Genomic DNA, 12,361 nt, shown 5'->3' with positions numbered 1-12,361 from the left:
TCAGGTTTGAAGCCATTATAATTGAAGGGGGGGAAAAGATGATAAGGAAGAAAAAAAAGTTCCCTTCTCTAGTAGTGTTAGACCCCAAACAAACAGCGAATCATATCTGAGTTTTAAAGAGGTGGAGAAGCAGATTCAAGCCTGAGACCGAAGACATTGTCTGATCCAACATGTAATGTATCTGCACTGTGATAAAGCCTAGCGCAGGTGTTATTAATATAATTAATACAGCGCACGAGCTTCGGGGAAGTCAAAGCTTCAGTTTAGAAAGGTAAACACACGGTTGATTCTGGTACAATTTGCCTGTAAAAAGTTATTCACCTTGTTATATGCAACGTCAAGTTTAAACGTGATGAAGGCAAGGTTTGACCAGTAGAGGGACTCCACTGCCACAGAAATGGAGGAGGAGCTAGTTGTGGAAAGATGTGAATGAGAGGTGAAGATAATGAAATGATAGTACGAATGCTACGATGCATTATTAGAGGAAAATATATCTAATAGCATGCAGAGATATTATAAAAATGTGTGTTTGCGGCATTTCTGTTCTATTGTGTCCATGAGTCCATTTGTGTTGTAAACCTTAGATTAGACGGCGTTTCCTTTGATTTTATTTGCAATAAGCCTTGCGAGTTTAGCTTGTTTTAATAGTGAACACGCGAAGGTGATGGGGTTTACGCGGGTAGGTCTGTGATAATGCAAGGTTTACTTTGCTTTTATGGTGATGACGTCGCGTTACACCACGTGCGTATTTCACATGCTCCTATTTTTAATGTTTTTTGACCTTCATCACCTTCTTAAATGCGTACAAAACTTATTTAGATCCGTAGGATTGCATTCAACTATTAGCTCACTATGTTTCACCGTGCAGTCTGAGAAAACCCTTGAGCCATAATGAAAACAAGTGGCAATATATACTAAACACACGCACGTTGTGTGTGTATATACCATATGATTGTGGATATATATATATATATATATATATATATATATATATATATATATATATATATATATATATATATATATATTTATGTATGTATTTTCACTTACAATAATCAATTATTCATACAAATGTCAAGATTGTAGTAACGAGTTTGAATTTGATATTGGTATCAGGATTTCAACCTTCGAATTACTTGACTAGAAAGCATCCCTTGTGGCAGCGTGGGCATGCATGAACCTGTGAAGAAATCTCAGCACATATGTATGTTTGTATGTAAACCCATGATGATTGCTGGAGGAAACACACACCCCTTCCCATTCCTCAGCTTCATTAAGCTCAAGGATGTAGCCCTCTGTAAGCACAGTAGGAGGTAAAGTAATTCTAGCTGCTCTACGCAGAGCCCATGGGATGGAGAACCGGAGTGTGGAAATGCAGAGAAATAGATCAGTGCACCCCAAGAATGAGAGGCATGTCCTGAAATCTGTCAACCCCTGTCAAGAAGTGTGCTGCTTTTGCATTCAAGGTTTGCACTCTCCCATAGCTGCATTTCCTAGTGGTGGAGTCTTTTTTTTTTCCTCACAGAACAGGTCACATTTTTATTCTCCTTATGAGATACATGTTTATGCTGAAACATATAAAACTCTGTTCATAAGGATCATATAGCCATTAATCCATATTAAATTTTAGCCTGCCAGCACTCCATCCACTCTGTTAAATGTGTTTTATTTAATCCCTGAGCATGCTTGAAAATGGCTAGTGGTGGTATTAAGGGTGGTGGTCGTCTGCTCTGTGTGTGTGTGTGTGTGTGCGCACGTGTACGTATGTATATGTAGCTAACACTCTGGCTGCCATTGGGCAAGCTTCAGGAGAGGGGGAGTGTTCAGTTGCACAGTATAGAGCTTGTGTTATGGGAGCACTCCTCCATCCCCCTTCATATTCCTCTGTAACAACTGTATTGCAGCTCCAGATGCTGCGTGTGAGGTAGAGAAAGAGAGTGAGTGTGTGTGAGCAAGTGTGTGTGCAAGCGAGCAAGAGAGAGGAGGGACCCGTCTGCTGTTGCTGCTGCTGTCGCTGTTTCTCTGGGCTGGGTTTTCTTCAGGGTCTGCTTTGCTTCTGCAGTGGACACGGAAAGGAAGAGAGCCCCAGAGACAGAGCTAGCTGAGGTGAGATTATGCATAATACATTCTGTCAACTCCATCCATGTGCTGTTTCTGCTTTGTTGCTGATTGCACTAAACCTGTGCATGTTTTTTTTTTTTTTATTTATCCAGTCCTTCCTATGACAGCACATGTATACAAGGCTGTGTAGTAGGTTTCAGGGTATTCATAGTAGACACTCTATGTAACCCCAAATACATGCTTTATACAGCTATCACTGAAGACTCCTTTGCTCTGCCTTGTTCACTATGTCTTCATCTCATTTTACCTCCATATTTCATCTCTGCCGTGTGCCTGGCTGTACCATGTTTCAGTGGACCCCCCTGCTGGGCTGTGGTAATGTCCACCAGCTGGCTGTTCTCATGGCTGGGAGAGGTGAGAACCGCCCTGTGAAAGAAGCAGTGCGTTTGTTCAGGCTTAGTGCAGCACCTGGCTCATTATCCCAGACTGCCTCCCACTCTCTTTCTTACACTCCATTGCTGATGGAGAGTCCTGTCTGGCTCTGGAGCGATACGGAGGGGTAGTGAGTTAGCTGAGATTACACTGCTCTTCTGAGGCAGAAAGAAGCAGTAGAAGGGGGTTTCCTGTGGGAGACGTGCAGCCAGTTGCTTGGTGGCAAATGCAGCATAGCAAGAGCCAGTAGGTTGGTGCTTCAGTGTTGATTTTAAAATGTGAAAATATACTGTATAGTGCTGGTTCTAAGTCATTTCTTTTAGGCTGGGCTTTCATTTTATTCTAAATTAGTGCTGAAATCTTATGCATTTAAAAGGAAGAATGTACACGCACACTGATTAGGCTCTTTGAGAATTACCTATTAAAATGTAGGGTTGCATAACAAAATAAATATTATAAATTCATATATAGAATAGGACTTACCTGAACAAATGAATACTACCCAGAATAAGCCTGCTGTTTCAGGGCTTATGTTCATACTTATATCTGTCAATGCAATGCATTTGTTAGAACAAACGTGTCATATCTTCTAGTCCAGTAGAGTTTAAGGGTGCATGGGTGTAAGGCATGTGATTCAAGGGGCCACCCAGGGGGTCTGATGTTATCCACATGATGACTAACCTCTCTGTGCAGTCTGATCTCCCCTTTCCAACACAGGCCTGTTATCCTGAACATACCAGGAATATTCGCCTTTCCTTTAGAGGAAAAAAACATGTAATGCATTTAGCAACTTTCCTGAGTCTACTGCTGTTCTATGGTCCAAGTACTCCTAAAAAAACAACCAGGAACTTGCAAACAGTTTTATGTGTACTCTTTTAGGCAATGTATAAGACCCGTGTGGATTTAAGAGTTATTACAGATGATTAAAATTTTCTGGGTCCTAGGCAGCACAGTTTGAGGTCTGCCTAAGTCAGAAAACATGGGAAAAGTGTTCGGATTAAATATGACAAAGGTGAGAATGGAAAAGAAATAACCAAGCGAAAATGACAGAAATCATGAATTTCTGCTCCTCACTCTTAGACTAACGTCAGCTGTGGCTCATTCTCATTTAAAGGGCTGTTTGTAAAGGGGGAGAACAGGGTTGTGTTGTTTGATCCTTGTGGTGTTTTAGCCAAAGCCAGACCCAGGAAAATATTACTTTTTAAAGTATTTCTTTTTAATCATTTAAATTTTTGCAACTAATGTTTGCATGCGCACAAGAACACATGCATATATAATGTTATATAAAAAATGTATATAAATATTATACAATTGTAAACATTGTAAACATTTCATGATGAATGGAACAGTGGTAATGCAGTAAAATGTATATATTTGGATATGTATATAGGGCGGCACGGTGGAGCAGCAGGTAGTGTTGCAGTCACACCGCTCCAAGGACCTGGAGGTTTTGAATTCAAGTCCCGCTCCTGGTCTGTGAAGAGTGTGTTGTCCCTGTGTCCGCGTGGGTTTAGATTTCCTCCAATGGTCCAAAAGAAAAAACACATTGGTAGGTGGATTGGCGACTCCATAGATGTCCATAGATGGGAGTGTGTGAGTGTGTGTTGCCCTGTGAAGGACTGGCACCCCCTCCAGGGTGTGTTCCTGCCTTGCGTCCAGTGATTCCAGATAGGCACTGAACCCACCGTGACCCTTAACTGGATAAGCACTTACAGACAATGAGTGAATGAAAGAGGATATGAATATATGTATATGTATGTATTTTATATGTAGGTTTTGTTTTTAAATTTGTGAGTGGCTTGTAACAGACCAACACATCTCCAGATTCATGAGGTTGTGTGTTCAAGTCCCTCTCCGAGTGACTGTCTATAAGGAGTTTGGTGTTTTCTCCCTGTGTCCGTGAGGGTTTCCTCCCACAGTCCAAAAACACATGTTGGTATGTGGATTGGCGACTTAAAAAGTGTCCACAGGGGTGTGTGTCTGTGTGTTGCCCTGTGAAGGACTGGCACCCCCTCCAGGGTGTATTCCTACCTTGCGCCTAGTGATTCGGGGTAGGCTCTGGACCCACCGCCACACTGAACTGGATAAGCGGTTACAGATAATGAATGAATGTAAAAAGCCATAGTTGCATCTCAGCTGATTTTTTCAGTTTGTGATTTTGGAAATACCAGGTGAGAACTATGTATGGACCTTTATTGGTGCCTTAGATATCAGCTGCTGCAGACATTGAAAATGAATAAAAATGAGAAAACTGGAAGTAGGAGGGCCTATATAACACTGATACACATTTTGTGATTCATTGATTACACACTGGCAGCATGCAAGGAATAATAATATCAAGCCTGTGGTGTTCGGTTTTCATTTAAGGTGACATTACTTCACATTTTCAGTCCTTAACAGAAGTGAGCTTGATCTACGCTTTATGACGCACAGCATGTGGAGAAAGTTTGTTAGTATACCATTTATATTATTGTGGAATTAGACATGCTCTTCCTTCCCTTTCCTAGAAAATCATGGCACATCTGTGAGAGGAAGGAGAGGATGGGTCTGTGCTCCTGTAAGAGATCATGTGGATCTCATTGTTTTTGTAGAAACAATAATGACATACTCTGTAACTCTAGATTGCTGGATCCTGATGATGGGCCTTCACTGGAAACTCTGACATTATGGAAGAATTGTAGAGGATCATAGACCGGCAGAATATGTTTTATTTTCTTGTCCATTGATAATTGCATTGGAAACCTTAGGATATGAACAAAGGCAGTTTTATATTCCCTTGTGTTGGTATTGAAATGAGAGTTCTGACCCGGGTTTTGGTGGCACTGTAGTGGGCGTTGAGGCACTTACAGAATGAGGAGGGACTCTTGTTGGAGGGAATGTGAGGTCTCTTGGGGTCATGTTAAGGTCTGCGGGGGGCGGTGGGGTGGGGGGGGGTTCCCTTGTCTTTTGTTTCCTGCTAAAGGACATTTCTCAGAATATGAAAGAAGGGAACAATAGATGATGTCATTAGGGTGCTGCAGTCGCCTTTTGGATTTGTTTCTCATGAGGAGTAAGGAAATAACAAGACAAGCTGAGGGAGCTCAAAGGATGAGGTTTTAAAGACCAGACAGCCAGAAGGCGCAAAAAAAAAAACCTCCACAAACCAAAAAAAAAAAGTCTTTCTACTGGATACTCCTAATATTATGTGACTCGTGTGAGCTAACAGGATGTTAGCACGGGTTTGTAACCCTTGTGTTGACGGGGCTTGTCGTTTCAAGTGTTTTGGTATGCAGGGATGACAAGCACTTCAGGGATTCCCACTGACAACACACAAAGTCTCTTCATTAGAAGTTTAGGCTGGCCATTGTGAAATGCAGTTCATGATGCAGTTTATGATTTAGACATTCCAGAAATGGAGATAACTGGCACCCAGAGACTAAACACCGCATTGGTGATAGACTGCTGGGTTTGTTTGGCTGCTCTGCTAAAGCACATGTCTTATTTGCATACCATCTGGGAAAGCTATGATTTTCACTTTCAGGCTGTTTTGCTCTAAAATGCCCACAGAGAGGCTTGGAAACCACTGGGTTCTACTCTCTCTGGTAGAAATTGTTGGATGCACCCAGTTAGAGGTGGGCAAGATGGAAAAATACTAAAAGACTTAAGACATTTTCATAATACAAGGTATGAATCTCAATATTTCATTTGATTTGGGATTTAAAATCATGGAACATTAGAAGTGTAATGAACAGGCAAAACGTTAGTGCTAGTGTTTCATATTACATGTCACTACATTCTTTTAAACAGGAATTCAATAATTCTGTATACTTTAATTATTGAGATGTAAACAGGTATTCAGACATAGAATGCTCTATCATTGAATAAAGGAAAAGCATGCATTTCTTTACAATGTTTTTGGTAGAACGTATCAGCAGTGCAAACATAGCCAATCTTATTTGATGACCATTGAAACAGTGCATATGCATGTACTTTTCTGCCTTAATTGAATAATTTAAAATGTATTTACGCTACTCTTTTATCTCAGAACTATGAGAAACAATGTCTAAATGTATCATTTAATGCAGTGGATTTATGTCAGGTAACTTTTAAGGGTATTAAATGCTTTGGATATCTGTTTCCGCTGTGAACACTTGTGATGATTTCTAGAATGGAGCATTTCACATTGCTTCACTCCAAACTACTTTGTTTATATTTTAATGCTTTCCATATGTCGACAGTTTAATAAATCAGTGACAAATCCCTTTGCACATGACTAGGTTGGCACTCAGAATTTTGCACTGGTGTTATTTGAACTTGATATCTCCCAACAATGAGGGAACAGCTGTGAGATTTGGGAGCCTCTTTTATATGAAACATGTTAGTTTTGTTTAAACAGTCAAAATATTGAAAATATGCTCAGCAAAGTTTATCATGGTTTGACAGTACTATATATTCATATCAGCCGCCCCTACGTTCAGCGTTTAGTTCAGTCGCTTCTAGCAATCATGCTTGTGTTTTGACATTGATTAAACCTGTAGAACATAAGGTAGTTCACCCGTACTCCTCTCAGACAACCTCACACTTGAATTTCAGATTAGTCTACTTACCGTCCTATAAATGTTTCATGGCTCTGTCTTCCCAAAGAAGTGAGGATGCCATTTTATTATGCATTCCCTTTAGTACCTCTACAGGTGAGTTTATTTTATTTTAACTGCATTTAGATTCCAAAGTATGCCCTGAACCATTATGAGGCATACCACAACAGAACACACAATTATACAGAGCAGCAGATTTGGCCAGGTGAAACAGGGGTAGAGAGGTAACTGATGTGTTTGAGGTGAGCAGAAGGTTAGTGAGTGTTTCAGCTCTCGTGAAATGAAGGAATGCAGATAAGCTATGCAGCATATCAACAGATCAAGTACTATATCAGTATATCACACTGTGTGTGTGTGTGCAGGCATCGATGCAAGGCTGCTTGCCTTTTGAGTGTGTGGGCATGCTGAGTATTTGCAAACAGAGAAAAACATTTTCAGAAGTGTCTGCTTGTTAAGTGATATTTGTGTGTAGTTAAAAAATGCAAGTTTTTAACAGCAAAGAGAGTGTCAAAGTTATGATGCTTTCAGCATCTGGTCATTCCCCAGTGCAGGTTTCTGCACTTCTCTAAGCAGTATTGCTCTGAATTTACTTAATTCAACTCTGTACACAATTTCTGTATAAGTAAATCCCCAACGAGGCTGATTAAATTTTGATGGGAAATTAAAAACCCGGTCTCTTTGCACTCTACTGTAATATTCATGCCACTTGTCATTAAATGCTTATTTAGGTGTGATGTTTCATTAAGAATGCTGCCATTCCTTGTTGTTATTTTCAACACTGTAGTCGTCTGTGTTCCAGTTTCGTGAACGAAGAAGAGAAGTCGAAGCTGGCGTGATGCAGGTGATGCAGACACTCTGCTGTTTGTTGTCCCTTGTGTCTTCTCAAATTTTTCTTTGCGTAAGCAGTAAGCAGTATCCATGCCCCTCCTCACCGCAGCAGGAGAGTGAAATTAGGCGGGGGTGGAGTGTAAGAGGAAATAGTATAAAGAAATATGATTCTCATCCCACACTTTCTAAATCCTGAAAAAAGTATGAATTTTATTTTGGTGTCTTTTAAAATGTGCAGTGTTTAATGATAACAAAAGGCTTCCCGTTTTGCCATCAATTATACATAGTAGAGTGCTTTTGATGACTAAAAAATAGATAAAATGGCACCTGGCTTTCAGTAAAATCGAATATATCACAAAGTACACTGGAATTCTTTTTGTCTCATTAACTGCTTACAGATAGATTCAGATTACAAATATGGCTACAGTTCATTGGTTTTTCAAATTCACAAACTGTTTGCAAAGATTATGCATAGATTGTGTTGAAACCATCAAATTTATGTGCAGAGTTTGGGAACATCATTTTAACGTTAAAGGTTCCCTAAAGGTAAATTATTCAGTTAGAAAAACAACCAAACAAAACGTCTTATTTTCAAAAGAACATTTCTGACATTTTTGTTTGCTTTTGAATTTTCACGTGTTGCCCAAGATTGCATTAGACATGTATTTTGTAGGGTAAATGTATTTAAATGAACTACACCGTTTATTGTGTTCAGGGGTGTTGTGTCTATAAAATAATCCTTGTGATTTATTAATGCCATGGTTGTGGTTTGCTTATGCCTTTCTCATTATTCTGACACCATCTTGTGTTTGTATGCAGTCCTGCGTGTGTAAAATGAACTACGACAATTCATTCAAGATGCTGCAGTTCACTGTGTTATAATTCTTTGTCAGCTTTCTGGCTTATTGCCACAGTGCCACATTTGTCAGTCATGATTTCCAGATGTATAGTGTTACAGATACGCTTCTATTGCACCTGACAGCTGGTTGGTGTTTTTGTTTTCTGTCTGCAACTCCTGCTTGGATTTAGGGTTGATATAGCTTGTTGATGCGAGTATATTTATCACTACAAATGCTGTGTGCTTGTCTAATCCTAAAGTGCGCCATCTTAAGGCTATTATTAAGGGTGGGAGCCTGCTGGTGTTTGGGGGGTGTCCAGATGTCAGCTTTTCTATAATCCCTGCAGAGAGATGCACTAAAAGGGCCTTTGTCAGGTGACTGATGTGGAGTATACCATATACAAGGTTTTTAAAACTATTTACTTTCTTTCTAAGTGGCTTTGATTCTTTAGAATCTACATTCACTTTAAAATGGAACTGAAAACTGCCCTGCATGTGTTGTATTTGAATCGTACTATTTAGCCACAGCTAAAACCTTCCAAAGGTTAAAAGTAATATCTGTAACCTGTAACAGAAGCAGTGGCTTACAACTTATATATAAAAAAAATGACCTGTGTTTTTGATATCTTTTCACCTGATATATATTGCATCACCTTCCACAAAATTATTGAATCATTATTGAATTTTGCTAATTATTGCTGGCCATTGACTTTTTTCACTTTTAACAGCATGGACTTCTGTTGGGATGCGTATTGCTTTAGCATTTTGAATGCTGATGAAAGCAGGCAGCGATTAGAGCAGACAAGCATGCTCGTAGTATTTATTCCACCCTAATGGTAATATGAGCATTCCAGCAGTGTTAACTGTGCTATTGAAAGTCATTTAAATCTTAAAATGCCACAGAAAACGCCTGCCCCTGGCCTCAGTGGTTAGTCTTTCACTTCAGCAGTGAGGAGCTTCTGGCAAGGAAGCAACGGCAGAGATGTGAGTCGTGTCAGGGTTGTAAACTCCGCTCGATTTTAGATAACATCCCAAAGCAAAACGTGCCCATGGCTAAGAGTACCCTCACGCTGTGTGGTTACAGCAGGAGGGACCAGCACTGCAGCTGATTACAAACTTAATCCCACAGGATAAGCATGCCTGATTACAGTCGTGCAGATGGACACCATGGTCTCGCAGAAGATCATGCCTTTTGTCACTCATCTCTTGGTCTTCTTGACAATATTCCTTACCAAGAGGAAATATAATATATAATGAATATATATTTATCCTCTTCATTTCTAGCACAGAGGGATGAAAATAGTGAGTAAGATTAATAAACTGGCCCAGTTTCCTTTCATATATGACACTGATCTTACCCTTGTCTTAAAGATGCATCCTGCACAATGACTCTAATGCATGTTACTACTGCTCCAGGAGTGTTGATTTCCTATGGTCTGTTCTTGAGCCAGCATTATGAGAACGAAATGGTAAATGCTCAGAAGAGGGGTGAAAAAGCCCAAAACAAAATGAATTAGCCACATTTAGAGCTGAAATATTAAATGTTATTATATCACAATTGCAGTTCACAGGATTTATAGATTGCAAGAGCTGCAACTGTGATTATGGACAGCGTCACCAACAGTACTGTCCTAACCAGTTTTAAGCTAGCAAATTTTAACCCAACAACACCAAGATGTTGATTTCCTCATATATAATTTAGCTAATTTAGAGCATTACCAAGCACCAAGCAAACAAATGCCCATATGCTGTGACATCACAGCCATCACCATGCAAAAAAATCCCACACTCTTCAACCCTAGTCACAGTCTTGCGTAAATCCTTTTCTTTCATTGCTTTGCCTTTATTTTCCGAGCCATTTTCCTATTCCATTGAGACTGCAAATGTTTTTTGTCATAAAGTGCAAGGCCTCACCTGACCTTCCCTTTCTTAAAGAAGCTCACAGCAGCTTGAGGCTGTCAAAACTTCAAAAGGCAAAGGGAGGCAAAGGGAGAGAATGCAAGGGAAGCAGATTGAAGCAATAATAAAACAGATAAAGAAGAGTCCCAAGCCAAGATTGCACTTAAGAAAACAGCTGTGATAAGAGTGAGCCAGGAAGTGTGTATAGCCCTGAGAAAGAGCAGAGAAGTGTTTAAAAATGCAGAATCTACCTGACCACATCGTTCTCATTCTTCTGCACTGTGGTGTATTTAGTTCTGGGTGGCATTAAAATTCATCATCAAAATATTTTTTACACTATCAGAAAACCGGTCGCTCTGGTGGTACTTTATGCTGTCAGTGTAGTATTATCCTCAAGGGTACATATTCAGTACCTTTATTTAGTAGATTTTAAAGTTATGTTAATTCTATACTCCACATTTTCCAGGGCGTGTATAATTTAGTTTTATTTACACCTCTCCTTCGGAAGAATGTGATATACTTATTAGCCTTGCGCCCAATGATTCCAGGTAGGCTCTGGACCCACCGCGACCCTGAACTGGATAAGCGGTTACAGATAATGAATGAATGAATGAATGAGTTTACACTCATATTCATACATGATCCAGTTAGATGGTGTGTTTGAATTACTGTGTGAATATGTGGATTTTCCTGCCTCTAAAGACAGATTAACATTCAGGCCACTAGTTTAGACTATGGTAGTCTCTATTTGAGGCAGTGGTAATGCCTAGAAAGTCGTGCCAATGCAGTGAGCACAGCTTTCAGTGAGTGTGGAATGACTCAAATACAAGTCAGTCATTTTCATCTAGTGAATCAAATAACAAGATATGACAAGGTGATCTTCCTTCACACATGGTGTGCACAACCAATTAGTCTCACTTCCCTCACTTTCCTCAGGGAATCTATTCCAAACCCAAACATTATTATATAACCCAGAGCATCAGAGCATAAAGCGAGGAGTCTATAAAAGAACAAGATGTAATTTGATTACTTATTTATATCTGTTTATTCCGATTTTTTTCCATTTGCCTTCTAACTAGAGCTTTCCAATATACATTTGCACCCTTATAAATTGTATCAAAAAATTTTAGGCACACCATATAATTAATGAAATTGGCTACTTATGTGTGTCCATATGCTGGACACAGACAACCAGTTGTGAATATGCATCTTGAATAATCTTCACAAAAATGCAGTGGAATTCTCTAGAGCACATGCACATGAAGTCCCAATGCACAATGCCAAGCATCAGGAATATAAACCTCACTGCATTGCTGTGGAGCAGTGGAATTGCATTCTCTGGAGTAATTGAGCTCAATACTGTACCTTTGGGGTGAGTTGGAGAAGCATTTGTGATTTAGGACTCATCATCCGGCATTATTAAAGTTTTCATGACTTAATGCCATCGGATCTTCAAATGTTCCCGCATCTAAAACCAGCTTAGAAGAGTGAAAATAGTTATTACAGCAAAAGTGGACTAACAATAATTTCAGAAAATGTGCTGCATGAGCTGGAATTTACAAGCTTTGGGATATATATACAGTAATGTCAATGTATTTAGGATCTTTTCAGTTAACAAATGAGTACTTAAAAGGTAGTGCATGTTTCTTGTTTCTATTTATTTATTTATTATTATTTTTTACCAGAGCTACCAAGCTGTTGTTAATTCCCTAATGTGATATCCCCTCTG

The 12,361-nt window shown here is 39.5% G+C and overlaps 1 protein-coding gene across 5 annotated transcripts in view; it reads left to right on the top strand.

The window, feature by feature from the left end:
• Positions 1-251: 251 nt before the first annotated feature.
• Positions 252-12,361, top strand: part of kank4 (KN motif and ankyrin repeat domains 4) — a 63,163-nt gene continuing 51,053 nt past the window's right edge. For 2 of the 5 annotated variants that reach the window (XM_066663806.1, XM_066663800.1), the window contains exons 1-2: positions 1,385-1,466; positions 1,905-2,106. The gene's annotated coding sequence lies outside the window, so the exon portion shown is untranslated. Of the gene's footprint in view, positions 272-314; positions 437-1,384; positions 1,467-1,904; positions 2,107-12,361 lie in introns of those variants that run through there. The other 3 variants (XM_066663807.1, XM_066663804.1, XM_066663801.1) reach the window with 3 other exon arrangements.

Source organism: Hoplias malabaricus, chromosome 3 (assembly GCF_029633855.1).
Source record: "Hoplias malabaricus isolate fHopMal1 chromosome 3, fHopMal1.hap1, whole genome shotgun sequence".
NCBI lineage: Eukaryota > Metazoa > Chordata > Actinopteri > Characiformes > Erythrinidae > Hoplias > Hoplias malabaricus.
The sequence above is the reverse complement of the archived record's forward strand: the minus strand, read 5'-3'. Positions and strand labels throughout refer to the sequence as shown.